This window comes from Hemitrygon akajei, chromosome 10 (assembly GCF_048418815.1).
Source record: "Hemitrygon akajei chromosome 10, sHemAka1.3, whole genome shotgun sequence".
Taxonomy (NCBI): domain Eukaryota; kingdom Metazoa; phylum Chordata; class Chondrichthyes; order Myliobatiformes; family Dasyatidae; genus Hemitrygon; species Hemitrygon akajei.
In genome coordinates this window covers 104,555,818-104,570,673 of record NC_133133.1, presented here as the reverse complement: position 1 = coordinate 104,570,673, position 14,856 = coordinate 104,555,818, and the positions used below count along the sequence as shown (strand labels likewise).

The window sequence follows — 14,856 nt, the reverse complement described above, 5'->3', positions numbered from 1 at the left end:
GATGCTTTCACAGGCTTTCCTTCACTGGCTGAAGCTCAGTGTTCATCAACAAATCGGTGCTGCTCAAACTACAGTGAGAGGCTGCCACACACATTCTTGTTTTAACATTGCAGGAAGATAGCAGCAAAGAGATTCAGAGGAGATGTGTGAGGTTGCCAGGACTGAAAATATGGTCATGAAGAATGTTTGGCTAGGCTGTGGTTGTTTTCTTTGGAAGCTAAGACAGTATTTTAGTGAGGTGGATACTGCTGTAAGATGTCAAGATGAAATGGATGGGAGATGTCTCGTTCTCTCATCAGAGAGTTTAATAACAACTAGGTTTTGATTGCACGAGCAGAAGGGAGTTAGGAATCAAAAATGCCCAGAGAGTGGAAAGAGCCAGGGGCTCACTGTCTGGAACAAGGAAGACTAATGAAAATCAAAAAAACAACAGAAAACCCAAAAGAAAAGCAGTAAATGCTCTGCAGGCCAGGCAGCATCCATGGAGAGAGAGAGAGAGAGAGAGAGATGTAGTTATTGTTTCAGAATGGAGAGAGTTAATCAGAACCATGCCTCCATGTTTCTGTATCTGCAGCAAGAATACTTGCTGCATCAACGAGGCATCAGACTGAAATCTGGGAGGTAGGATTAGATTTTGATACGCTTTGTGATGGAATGTCTAACTGGTTAAATATTAATTAATTCCATAGTAGCTCATTGGAGTCTATTGTTCATTTAACATCAGAATAATGGACAGGTTATTTGAGCCAACTATTTGTGCTGATATTTTGCTCTCTCGTGTCTTTTTTCTGTGCTCTCTCCACACCCTATACCTTTATATTCTCTTTTCCTTCATGAACATTTCTAGTTTCCTATTTGCTTTGACCAATTCCTGTTGTATTGTGTTCTATCTTTCTTGAAGAAATGTCTAGCCTTCTTTCCATAGGATCATAAGACATAGAAGCAGAATTAGGCCATTGAATCTGCTCTGTCATTTCATCATGGTTGATTAATAATTCCTCTCAGCCCCATTCTCCTGCCTTGTCTCTGTGCCTGTGGCACCCTGGAAAATCAAAAAACATCCTCTCCACATCCACTCTATCTGGGCCTTTTGCTTCTCTGTTAGAAATGAATTGCTCATGTGGTTTACAGACTTTGGTTTCTTAAATAATTGAAAACACTCTTTCCACAGTACCTCACCCAACCCATTCATAATTTTGAAGGCCTTGATTTCATCTCCACTGTGCTTTCTCTAATGCAAATACTTCTCATCTCTTCACACTTTCTTGATGGCTCCAATTTCCATTAATGTGCGACAAGAATAAGTGTATAAGATGATGATGGGCAATGATCATGTGGATAGACAGTGGCTTTTTCCCAGGGCTGAAACGGCTAACATGAGGGGACATAGTTTAAGGTGCCTGGTAGTAGGTACAGAGGGGATGTCAGCGGTGTTTTTCACACAGAGAGTGGTGAGTGCATGGAATGCACTGTCAGTGATGGTGGTGGAGGTGGATGCAATAGGGTCTCTTAAGAGACTCTTAGATAGGTACATGGAGCTTAGTAAAATAGAGGGCTATAGTAGGGAAACTCTAGGCAGTTTCTAGAGTAGGTTACATGGTTGGCACAACATTGTGGGCCGAAGAGCCTGTAATGTACTGTAGATTTCTGTTTCTATGTTTTAAGAATTTTGTAAAACTATTATATTGTTACATTATCAATGATACGAGAGATAACAGACTTTGGAATCTGGAGCAGAAAACACTGCTGGAGAAACTTGATAGGAAATGGTTCTTAACCATCTCAATTATCCTGCCGTATTTGTTGTTGCACTGAAGATAGGTTACTTCGTTCTATTGTTAAATACACTCCCGTACCTAATATGCTTCTGATCTGCTGCTGCTGTAGCCCAACCACTTCAAGATTCAATGTGTTGTGCATTCAGAGATGCTCTTCTGTATATCACCGTTGTAATCCATGGATATCTGAGTTACTGTCGCTTTCCTGGCAGCTTGAACTAGTCTGGCCAACCTCTTTTGACTGCTCTCATTTTCTTACACAGAACTGCTGCTCACTGGATGTTTTTATTTGTTTTTCACACCATTCTCTGTAAACACTAGAGACTGTTTTGCGTGAAAATCCAGGAGATCAGCAGTTTCTGAAATACTATCCCATCTGGCACCAACATACTTTCCACAGTCAAGGTCACTGATATCACATTTCTTCCCTATTCTGATGTTTGGTCTGAATAACAACTGGGCCTCTTGACCATGTCTGCCTGCTTTGATACATTGAGTTGCAGCCACATGATTGGCTGATTAGACATTTGCATTAACGAGCAGGCATACAGGTATCCCTAACAATGTGGCCTCTGAGTGCATTTCTCAAGTAGGAACAAGAATGGCACAAAATGTGTGAGACCTGTTTGTGGGCTGAAATATTGAAATGTGGCTAAGGTTCTTGTACAACTGTCAAGAACAAAGCAGTAATTGAAATATTGGAAAGAACTAAGGCTAATGAGTTTGAACAGCTCCTGAAAACTGGATCCAGTGTTCCCCGTGAAGTTTGGATATTCTCCCTCTGGATTTATGGGTTTCCCTGGGTTTTTCAGTTTCCTGACACATCCTAGAAATTTATGAGATAGATTGGCCAGTGTAAGTTGACTCTATTGTGTGGGTAAATGCTAGATTCTGAAGAAATTTGTAGAATCCCAAAGCTATGCATCATGGAAAACAGCCCCTCCTGTCCATGTCACCTTAGGCTTCTAACAGAGCTTCTCCTGTATAAATTTGACCCATATCCCTTATCTGTCCAAATGTTTTTTAAATGTTGTAATCTTACCCACTGCTACCACTTGCTGCAACAGCTCACTCTAAGCACACACCACCCTCTATCAGCAGCAGATATTGTGATGGTATCGGGTTTGTTGCCTGAGAAGTTTTAAACTTAAATGAAGACTTTAAGCTCTATCAGATATAAATAGCCATGAGTACTCTCACTCAAGGGAGATTATACTGCAGTTACTGGCCAGGTAGCGAATACCCATCACAATATACTGTATCACGTAGATTAATAAGATTAAACTTTGAGACTGATGTCACTCTGGGGGAACAGTTACTAAAGAGGGGCCAGCACTAGAAAGAGTGTATAGCTTCAATTTCCTGGGTGTTGACATCTCTGAGGATCTATCCTGGGACCATTGATGCAATTACAAAGAAGGCACAACAGCAGCTATTTCATTAGGAGATTGAGGAGATTTGGTACGTCACCAAAGACTCGAGTAGATTTCCACATATTTACAGTGAGGAGCATTTTGACTGGCTGCATCACCCTCTGGTATGGAGAGGTCCCTGCATTACACGACTGGAAAAAGCTACAGAAAGTTGTAAACTCCATCATGGGCCTTCCCATGTTCCCTTCCCAACATCAAGGACATCTTCAAAGGACAAAGCCTCATCATTAAGGACACCCATCACCCAGAACATGTTCTCTGTTTGTGCACTTCTTAGTTATTTTTATATACGTTTCTTAGTGTAACATAGAGATTTTTAATGTCTTGCACTTTACTGCTGCCACAAGACAACACATTTCACAAACTATGTCAATGATACTAAACCTAGTTCTGGTTCTGATTCGATTATGATTCTAATTGCCCATTTTTGGACTTTTTATCTGTAGATTCTTTTGGAAGGAATTTCATTAGGTCTTTAAAGGTGAACCATCTTGCTTAATTGGAATAGAAACTGAACTCATGTAAAAGCATTTTGAACTGACCTGACCCTAGATCTAATCTAGCACTTCCTCATGTTTGTCAGCAGAATTCCTGGTTTCCAGCGTCATCATGGGTTGAAGCCAACAGCAGCACTTTCTGAGCATCTCCTATTTTGCCAGCCACCCCTGAGCTGTTCCAGTGATGTCCAACAGGGCTGTTCAAACATCTGCAGTCTTTCCAGCTGACAAGTTGCTAAACCTGTGCTCTGAACCTGTGCCAAGTGGAGTCTGGCGCAAGTACAGCAGCCCCAGTAAAGTGAATGGGAAACATTGCCTGCTGGGACAGAAAGGTAAATATGGATTTTGTTTTCTAATTAAACTGGATTAATTTTTAATTGGCTCAAAACACATGTGAGGTTTTCAAAATCTTAAGAAGACGAAGAATTATAACATTTTTATCATGGCTGGGTAGTGTAGTGGTTAGCACATTCTTTTACCTTTCAAGGTACAATTCCCTCTACTGCCAGTAACTAGTTTGCTCATTCTCCCTGTGACTACATGAGTTTCCTCCAGGTACTCTGGTTTCTTCAGAGATGTAGGTGTAGGCTTAGGGTGAGTGAGCTGTGGGTATGGGTTTCTTTCAGGTACTCTGTAGGTGTAGGCTTAGGGTGAGTGAGCTGTGGGAATGGGTTTCTTCCAGGTACTCTGTAGGTGTAGGCTTAGGGTGAGTGAGCTGTGGGAATGGGTTTCTTCCAGGTACTCTGTAGGTGTAGGCTTAGGGTGAGTGAGCTGTGGGAATGGGTTTCTTCCAGGTACTCTGTAGGTGTAGGCTTAGGGTGAGTGAGCTGTGGGTATGGGTTTCTTCCAGGTACTCTGTAGGTGTAGGCTTAGGGTGAGTGAGCTGTGGGAATGGGTTTCTTCCAGGTACTCTGTAGGTGTAGGCTTAGGGTGAGTGAGCTGTGGGAATGGGTTTCTTCCAGGTACTCTGTAGGTGTAGGCTTAGGGTGAGTGAGCTGTGGGTATGCTGTGTTGGCACAAGAAGCATGGTGGCTCTTGCCCAGGACAGTTCTCCAATTCGATTTGATACACTTGACACATTTCACTGGATGTTTTGATGTACATGTGACAAATAAAGCGAATCCTTTCTTTAATCTTTAACACTGTTTATATTTCTGCACATGTTGGGAAGTTACAATGATGAATCCCTAACTTGCCAGAACAAGTGCCAGGATCCCAGGAGCAGATATCAAACTGGACCATACTTGCACCAGGGCACTGACTGTTGTTTATTTTATATTTCAATAGTATTGCAAAAATATTGTTTGATGAAGCATTCTTGGTCATTTACATGATTCATTAAGGTTATATATAAAAGTACAGAATGGCTTATAGCACACCATTATGCCAGCACATCATAAGAGCACGCCTCAGTGAGGTAGACACATTTCCTCCAGTATCCCCGTGTTTTACTTTTGATTACTTTCGGGAGTTACAAAACATAATGGTGTTGATGAGTAGTAAGTTTAAAAATGAACCCAAGACAACTACATAACTGTTGAATTTCAGTACATTTTTTTCTTCATTAGAGGGAGAGACAAAGTCTTTCAAGTTTAAAAAAAAAGCACAAAATATTTTATTTCTCCGGAAGCACAGTGAGCCAGTTGGGTGAAATAAAAAAGCAGAAAATGGACAAAGTTCACGGGTTCATAAACAGTGAGCACTGGATGACAATAATAATAAATAAATAAAATCAGATATGGCTGGCTACATCAGAAAGTTAGACATATTCAATTGCACAACATGTATCCACTTTGGGAGTAAGAACAGGAAGGCAGATTATTATCTGAACGGTGTAGAGTTAGGTAAGGGAGAAATACAAAGAGATCTAGGAGTCCTTGTTCATCAGTCACTGAAAGTGAATGAGCAAGTGCAGCAGGCAGTGAAGAAGGCTAATGGAATGTTGGCCTTTATTACAAAGGGAATTGAGTACAAGAGCAAGGAAATCCTTTTGCATTTGTACAGGGCCCTGGTGAGACCACACCCGGAGTATTGTGTACAGTTTTGGTCTCCAGGGTTAAGGAAGGACATCCTGGCTGTAGAGGAAGTGCAGCGTAGATTCACAAGGTTAATTCCTGGGATGTCTGGACTGTCTTACGCAGAGAGGTTAGAGAGACTGGGCTTGTACACGCTGGAATTAAGGAGATTGAGAGGGGATCTGATTGAAACATATAAGATTATTAAGGGATTGGACAAGATAGAGGCAGGAAATATGTTCCAGATGCTGGGAGAGTCCAGTACCAGAGGACATGGTTTGAGAATAAGGGGTAGGTCATTTAGGACAGAGTTAAGGAAAAACTTCTTCTCCCAGAGAGTTGTGGGGGTCTGGAATGCACTGCCTCGGAAGGTAGTGGAGGCCAATTCTCTGGATGCTTTCAAGAAGGAGCTAGATAGGTATCTTATGGATAGGGGATTCAAGGGATATGGGGACAAGGCAGGAACCGGGTATTGATAGTAGTTGATCAGCCATGATCTCAAAATGACGGTGCAGGCTTGAAGGGCCAAATGGTCTACTTCTACACCTATTGTCTATTGTCTATTGTCTATTGTAACTGGCTGATATATACTGAACAAATGGAATAGCAAATGAGAATTGATCCCAGTTTTGCTGCGTGCAATTGGTTGATGAGCATACAGTTTATTTAGAAGTTCAACTGTTCCAACAAAAGAGCAAAAATGAGCTTTGCTGATAATGTGAAAATTATGGAGGAACATTCAGACCTGAAAGCATTGTTGATTGCAGAATGCTTTCGCGTTTGTAAGCAGAACCAGAAGGAAGTGGATTCCTTTTCATTTTACATGACTGAATTGATGAGATTGTCCAATCATTGATAGGCTTAAAGATGCACTGAAACATCATTTAGTTTGTGGAATCTTAAAAGAAAACATTCAAAAATGGTTCCTAACTGAAACACAACTCACATTTAAAAGAGTAGTTGAAATTGATTTTTTAAAGGAACAGCAGAGACACTGGCAATGCCAAAGTGGTCCCAGTAGCCTAGAAGAATGGGTCTGTCAGGATCTGTGGTGACTTTATGGTCACCATCAGTCCAGTACTGAAAGTGAATCGATATCCTCTGCCCACGAGAGAGGATACCTTTGCAAACCTTTCAGGAGGGGGCCAGTTCAGCAAAGTGAACTTACCTCCAGATGGAGTCCAAAGAGTTTCTCACCATAAACACTAAACAATGCCTTTATCACTATAATAGGCAGATTTTTAGAGTAGCATCTGCACCTGCACTCTGGCAGAAAGCTATGGACCAGGTGCTGCAAGACTGCCCAGGCACTCAGTGTTACCTGTGAGGATGACAAGGAACATTTCCCAAAACTCAAGACAGTGTTAAAAACATTAGAAGATTATAGGCTCAGAGTACGACACAACAAATATGAATTCTTTAAACCAAGCATCAATTACTGTGGCCACACCATTGAAGCACAAGTGTGCTGAGAAAATTCAAGCAGTGGTGGAACCCCAAAACCAAAGGATGGTGTCACAGTTGGTCTTCTTTTAGGATTTATCAATTACTATTACAGGTTCCTGGTTACTGTGCTCCCCCCCACCACACACCCCCCACCACCCCGCCCCCAAACACACTACTACAGATCAGGAAGAAATGGCAATGGACAAAGAAGTGTGAGATAGCTTTCCAAAAGACAAAGGAAATGGTGACATCAGACACTGTACTCACACTTTATGATCCACATCATCCAGTGAAACTTGTCTGTGATGCCTTGCTTTATGGTGTGGGTACAGACATGTGATAAGTGTTGGACATGAATGCTCCACACACAGCCTTGCATCACGTTCCCTTACCGCTACAGAGTAAAATTATGCACAGTTTGACAGACAGGCCTTGAACCTGGTTTGGTGTGTGAAACATCTCAATCAGTACCTGTTTGGAGAGGGTTCACCCTCATTACTGATCATTACTAGTGTCCATTTTTAGTCCACAAAACGGTGTTCCACTAACAGTAGCAACACGAATACAGAGATGGGCTCTGTTTCTTGGAGAAAAGATCGAATTCAAGAGGCCAAATTATCACGGAACTGCTGATGGATTATCCTGTTTATACTTGTAAAAGGAAATAACTGAAAAATTTACAAAATACGACACTCCTCTTGACATGTTCTCCCTAATGTAAATCAACAGTCTCCCCCTTATGTCAGAGATGATCCAAAGGGAAACCAGAAAAGACCCCACACTGTCTCAGATCTACATGGCCACCCAAAATGGCTGGAAAGTGCAGCAGAAATTCAATTTTCCGTCTCTTATCAACACCAAAATGAACTTGTCCTTTATGGAGGTTACCTTATGTGGGGATTGAGAGCTGTTGTACCATCCAAGCTGAGAGCTGAAGTGCTGGAGGAGATACATGCTGGTAAAATGGGCATGGTCAAAATAAAGTGTTGGCTCAAAGTTTTGTCTGTTGGCCTGGAAAAGAACAGCAGATTGAGCAGCTTGCAATGCACAGTTCAGAATGCCAACATGTCCAGAAGAAAGGTGTCAGAGCTGTCAGAACCACTTCCTGCAGTCCCTGAGTCAATTCCGACATATAGAGAGCAGTGCATTACATAAGTGAGTTGAGATGCATTGTATATTGAGTTGGAGTTTATAGCTAAGCAGGGAGGAGTGTTTTGTATTTAATGTTTCAGTAATATTTGAGTAATATTGTCATCTATTAGGACAGGTGTGTAAAAAGGGCCCATAGGATCACTGGGGACCCGAGTCACCCCAACCACAATCTATTCCAGCTGCTACCATCTGGGGAACAGTACCACAGCATAAAAGCCAGGAACAACAGGCTCTGGGACAGCTTCTTCCACCAGGCCATCAGACTGATAAACTCACATTGATTTGAGTATGTTTCTATGTTACATTAACTGTTCTATTTATTATAAATTACTACAATTGCGCATTGCACATTTAGACGGATACATATCGTAAAGATTTTTACTTCCCATGTATGTGAAGAATGTAAGAAATGAAGTCAATTCAAATATATTGTTTAATTAAACATTCTTTGTTGTTTACATAATTCATTATAGGTTATATGTAGAGTTATGTGAATAGCATAGGTCATCACACTGCCAAGTCATACATGTGCACCTCGCTTAAAGTAAAACAAAATTAAACCACGTTATTCCTGGCTATGTGTTTTTATTTCTATTAGATTTTATGATTTGGAGTTACAAGACATAACACATACCACCAAACTTGAGGACAGCTGTTAACAGACTCTTGGAAGAACCTCTTGTACAATAAGATATACCATTGGCCTCATAATCTACCTTACTACAATCTTGCACTTTAACACTTCACGTTTTTTTGGTAACTTTTACAGTCTATTCTACACTGTTATTGTTTTACTTTATCTTAGCTCAACACCCTATGTAATGATTTGATCTGTATGAACAGTATGCAAGACAGCTGTTCATTGTATCTCAGTGCATGTGACAATAATACACCAATTCCAATTCCAAGAAAGAGTATAAAGTCATAGAGAGACAGAGCAGAGGACCAGACTCTTTGGCCCGTCAAATGCATTTCCATTGACCCATTCATACTCAGTCACTGCACTGGGTTCTGATGGACCCTTATCTCATCTAGTGGTCATTCCCCAAGCTTGTCCCAGATCATACCTCACAAAAATCTCAATGCCTCAGTGCTTCCATGAAGAACTGGCCATTATCAGTGATAATCAGCACTCTCTACTGCAGGGTCTTGCGATCCGAGATGGTGCAATTTCCGAACGAGGCAGAGATGCAGCTGCTCAGGATGCTCTCAATACAACCCCTGTAGAATGTGATGAGGATGGAGGGTGGGAGATGGACTTTCCTCAGCCTTCGCAGAAAGTAGAGACGCTGCTGGGCTTTCTTTGCAATGGAGCTGGTGTTGAGGGACCAGGTGCGATTCTCCGCCAGGTGAACACCAAGAAATTTGGTGCTCTTAACGATCTCTACCGAGGAGCCGTCGATGTTCAGCGGAGAGTGGTCGCTATGTGCCCTCCTGAAGTCAACAAACCATCTCTTTTGTTCTGTTCACATTCAGAGACAGGTTGCTGGCTCTGCACCAGTCCGTTAGCCACTGCACCTCCTCTCTGTATGCTGACTCGTCGTTCTTGTTGATGAGACCCACCACGGTCGTGTCATCGGCGAACTTGATGATGTGGTTCGAGCTGTGTGTTGCAGCACAGTCGTGGGTCAGCAGAGTGAACAGTAGTGGACTGAGCACACAACCCTGGGGGGCCCCTGTGCTCAGTGTGATGGTGTTGGAGATGCTGCCTCCAATCCGGACTGACTGAGGTTTCCCAGTCAGGAAGTCTAGGATCCAGTTGCAGAGGGAGGTGTTCAGGCCCAGTAGGCTCAGCTTTCCAATCAGTTTCTGAGGGATGATTGTGTTGAATGCTGAACTGAAGTCTACAAACAGCATTCAAACGTACATGTCTTGAGTGGGAATTCTACTCATAGGAACACAGGCAGCCAGTTTGGGTGGGTGGAAAATTCTCTGTTCTGAATGGACGGGGTTCAAGTTCCAGTACCGAGTCAGGCCAGCAGATTAATAATGAGTGACCAGTATGTCTGGCTTAGGAAGGGAAATGGAATGATAAGTGTAATAGATAAAGTCTGAAAGTGCACAGGACAATATCGCTTTAGAATTTATAGAATCTGCAATGAGGTTAATTCATTCCCTGAACCTGTATCTGCTTCATAAGAGTCGTCATGGCAATTAAAACTGACTTCATACTCACCTAGTCAATGCACCAAGGATGATATAAGACAGAGGGAGACATTAAAAAATTGGAATTCTTTCAGGGAATTACACCTAGGATAGACAAAGGGGTTGTAGTGGATGTTGTATATTTAGACTTTCAGAAGGCCTTTGACAAGGTGTCATACATGAGGCCCATGGTATTACAGGAAAGTTTCTGGCATGGTTAGAGGTAGGAGGCAGCAGGTGGGAATAAAAGGATCCTTTTCTGGTCGGCTACCAGTGACTAGTGGTGTGCCACAGGGGTCAGTGTTGGGACCGCTTGGGGGTGGAGCTCTGGAGGAATGATGGCGCCTAATGGCGACTCCTTTGCTTGCATCTTCAGAATCAGCTCTATTTCCACCTTTAATATCTTTATTTTTTCCTTTCAGGGTTCTTTTGAAGACCCTGACCTGGAGTTACATGCGATCTTCGGTTCTTTGTGGGAATGGAACCCGTTCTCGGGGTTCCACGACTGGCCGTTATTCGACAAGAGTTTGGCCTCAGAGTCTCGATCGTGTTCGGAAGCCTAAGATCTCGGGTCTCTGGAGACGGGCGGATCGAGGGTCGGTGTCACCGCAGGAGATTCGTGTGTCGTCAGGGAGGCCAGAAAATTTTTCACCGTGGGCCCGAAGACCCGAGGTCTTTGTGGTCTTTGGGCACAGAGCTCAGAAAAAGCGATGAAACGGACTTTTAACATCATAAACCAACGGGTTGTTGTTATGTCTCCTGCTCACTGTGAAAATGGGGGACACCTCCCTCTCCCTTGCCAGGAAGAGAGAGAACCTGCGGTTTGTTGAATTTTGGATGAAATGCGAAGCCTTTGGGGTAACTTTCGTCTGTGTCTTTGAAATTGCTTAGCACATGCTTGGGCTTGGTGATGGTACCGATGTGCGTTTAATTTTGCCGGTGGGGGGAGAGGGATCGCTGCTTGCTGCCATTTATGTGCGGGTGGAGGGAGCTGGGGGGGACTTTGGGGTTCTCATGTTTAACTGTCGTTCATTCTTTTGGTCACTTCTCTGCTTTCATGGATGTTTTGCGAAGAAAAAGCATTTCAGGATGTATATTGTATACAATTCTCTGACATTAAACTTGACCTTTGAACCTTTGGACTTTTTTATATCAAAGATTTAGATGATAGAGTAGATGGCTTTGTTGGCAAGTTTGCAAGTGCTACAAAGATTGATGGAGGAAGTAGGTAGTGTGGAGGAAACAGGCTGCAGAAGGGCTTCGACAGATTAGGAGAATGGGCAAGAAAGTGGCAAATGAGATACAATGTTGGAAATGCATGGTCATACACTTTGGTAGTAGAAATAAATGTACAGACTATTTTCTAAATGGGGAGAAAATCCAGAAATCTGAGATGCAAAGGGACCTGGGAGTCCTTGTGCAGAATACCCTAAAGGTTAGCTTGTGAGTAGAGTCAGTGGTGGGGAAGCCAAATGCAATGTTAACATTCATTTCAAGACATCGAGAATACAGGAGCAGAGATGTGATGCTGAGGCTTTATAAGGCACTGGTGAGGCCTCACCTTGAGTATTGTGAACAGTTTTGGGCTCCTCATCTAAGAAAAGATGTGCTGGAATTGGAGAGGGTCCAGAGATGGTTCGCAGGACGATTCCAGGAATGAAAGAGTTATCATATAAGGAATGTCCAATGCCTCTAGGTCTGTACTCACTGGTATTTAGAAGGATGAGAAGGGATCTTTTTTAAATCTTTCAAATCTTGAAAGGCCTCAGGATAGAGATGCAGAGAAATTTCTTTAGCACAAAGGTGGTGAATTTGTGGAATTTATTACCACAGGCAGCTCCGGAGGCCAGGTCGGTGGGAGTATTTAAGGCAGAGCTTGATAGGTTCTTGACTGGACATGGCATCAAAGGTTATAGGGAGAAGGCTGGGGAAATTGGGCTGAGGAAGGGGAAAGAAGGATCACCCATGATTGAATGGCAGAGCAGACTTGATGGGCCAAATGGCCTAATTCTGCTCCTATGTCTTATGGTCTTAATAGGAGTTCATAACAGCATTGAAGGAGAAGTCAATTGTGTCAAATGAACTTATTTATTTCAAACTGTGTTTACATATTCATTTGCATAGAGCTTATGCAGCATCTGATCTCAATGTAATGAATTCTATAATCTTCCTTAACTTACCTATGAACGATTACTCAATCCACCCGAAATTGCTATCAATTGAAAATCAGCTTCTGAACAGATTAACTTTTAATGTCCCTATGGCCACAGATATACAGTCCTGTGCAAAAGTCTTCAGCACATATACGTGAATAGCTAGGGTGCCTAATACTTTTGCACAGTACTGCAGTAACTTTCTGTATTGCATTGTTCTGCTGCCACACTAAAAAAAGTTTCATGACATTGTGGTTGATGATAAACCTGATTCTGATATGGGTCTTTATTGTGAACTGAGAGTGGGAAGGAGACAAGGAAATGGGAATCACGGCTGGGAAAAAGGGAAGGGAGACGGAAGGGAGCAAGAAGCACTAAAGAGACATTCTGTAATGATCAATAAACCAATTGTTTGGAATGAACTTACTTGATGTCTCAAGGCTGGGTGTGTTTGCACCCACACCACACCCCCCCTCCACCCCAGCACCCCTTCTCTGCCACCTGTCCCACTCCACTCCAACGGCACACCATGCTCACTCGCCCCAACATCCTTTGCTCCCATCAAATTTACAAACTCGCTCTCCACTCCACATTGACAAATACAGAACCTTAGGCACCCTAGCTATATACTATATGTGTGCTTCTCCGCTGATTCTTCTGATTTGATCTTTGCGAGCACAAGTCCGTTATCATCTCTTCCATTTGAACAGTGCTTTCCTGATGTTGGAGTCAACGGGAATTAGCCACCCTGTCCCTCAAGCTTGCTCCAACTCTCAGTATGATCATGGCTGATCTATCACAGGTCTCAAATACTCCACTGCACTTAGTTCCCTGATCAATCTCCACAGTAAATATCCCCAGAGATCAGGCCTATAAACTCCATGAGCCCCACCATGGTAACACCGCAGTGGAAGTCCATCTGTAGAGTCGTAGGGAGATCCAGTATGAAAAGGGGCTCTTTGGCCACTAAGTGTATACTAACCATGGGCACTCTGCAGTCTATTCAACCTCTCCTTATAACTCAAGTCCTCCAGTTCTGGTAACAAACTTATGAATCTTTTCTGCACTGTTAATGGCATCCTTCTGGAACTTACTGGTTAAGATTTTTGCTGCTATGTTGTAGGTATTTCATTTGAGCAGTTCTGTAAGAGCAGTCTGTTCTGCTCTCAGCTGCTTGGCTTTGAGCTGAGATAAGGGGCTTTGTTTTTCAACTTACCAATGTTGGGTCAGCCAGTCAGGATGGTGGAATTGGGAGAAGGTTCTAGAGAGTGCTGGGCAGAGAGGTTTTTGTGACGGACACTGGTGAGGGTTGAGGTCTTTTTGGTGGGAGCTGGGAGAAGACAGGAGGGAAGATGGCTGAGAATGCTGTCCCTGTTGTACAAGGTGCTCTGTGCAGATGAATGGCTTCAAGGAGGAAGGACCAATACTCCCGTGGGGGAGTCCATTTGTTCGAGGTGGATTTCGAACGACATTTGAAATGTAGTGTGTGTTTTCGCAGTCCAGTGCTGAGTTACAGACAACTTCAAGATGAGTTCCAACTTACATGCACATTTCACTGTTTAATTATGATGGACCCTTTTTGATTTCTTTCTTTTCTTTAAAAGCTGTTTGGTGAAGTTAACATTCATAAATATACTTTCTTTATAATTGTATGCAGTATACAGTCTGTTATTTCTTGCCACTGGGCGATTGCATGAGAGCAGCAGGTTACACAGTATTCACACAAACAAGAGTTTGGTTGAGTGAGATGTGCCACCCTTATGGTGGGACCCAGGTCATATCGACCCTAGACATACAGAGTCTGAGAATGGTGGTTTTCTCACTGCTGAGTCCAGTGGCTGTTAGCAAGCTGCTAACGAGCCACATCTCTAGAGATGCTCGGTACAAAGCGGTTTCACTTCTTACAGTATACTACAAGTATGGTTTCAAAAACCTTGTACAGTTGCAACATGATGTGCCAGCTCCCGTACTCAGTGCCCTGACCGACGAAGGCACATGTGCCAAATGCCCTCTTCACTACCTTGTCTACCTGTATAACCACTTTCACAGAACTACGTAACTGTACCTTTGGAACTCACTGTTCTACAATTCACTCCGGAACACAGCCATTCACTGAATGTGTCCTGACCTGCTTTAACTTTCACACTAATTTGAGGATATAAAGTATATTTTTGGAAAATACTCTCAGTGGCCACTTTATTAGGTACACCTGCTTGTTAATACAATTATCTAATCAG

At 42.7% G+C, this 14,856-nt stretch overlaps 1 long non-coding RNA gene across 1 annotated transcript; it reads left to right on the top strand.

The window, feature by feature from the left end:
* The first annotated feature begins 3,637 nt into the window (after window positions 1-3,637).
* LOC140734569 (uncharacterized) lies at window positions 3,638-8,541 on the top strand. Its single transcript, XR_012100561.1, has 3 exons — window positions 3,638-3,692; window positions 3,798-4,040; window positions 8,432-8,541. It is a non-coding gene; the product is annotated as an uncharacterized lncRNA (long non-coding RNA).
* Window positions 8,542-14,856: the final 6,315 nt, after the last annotated feature.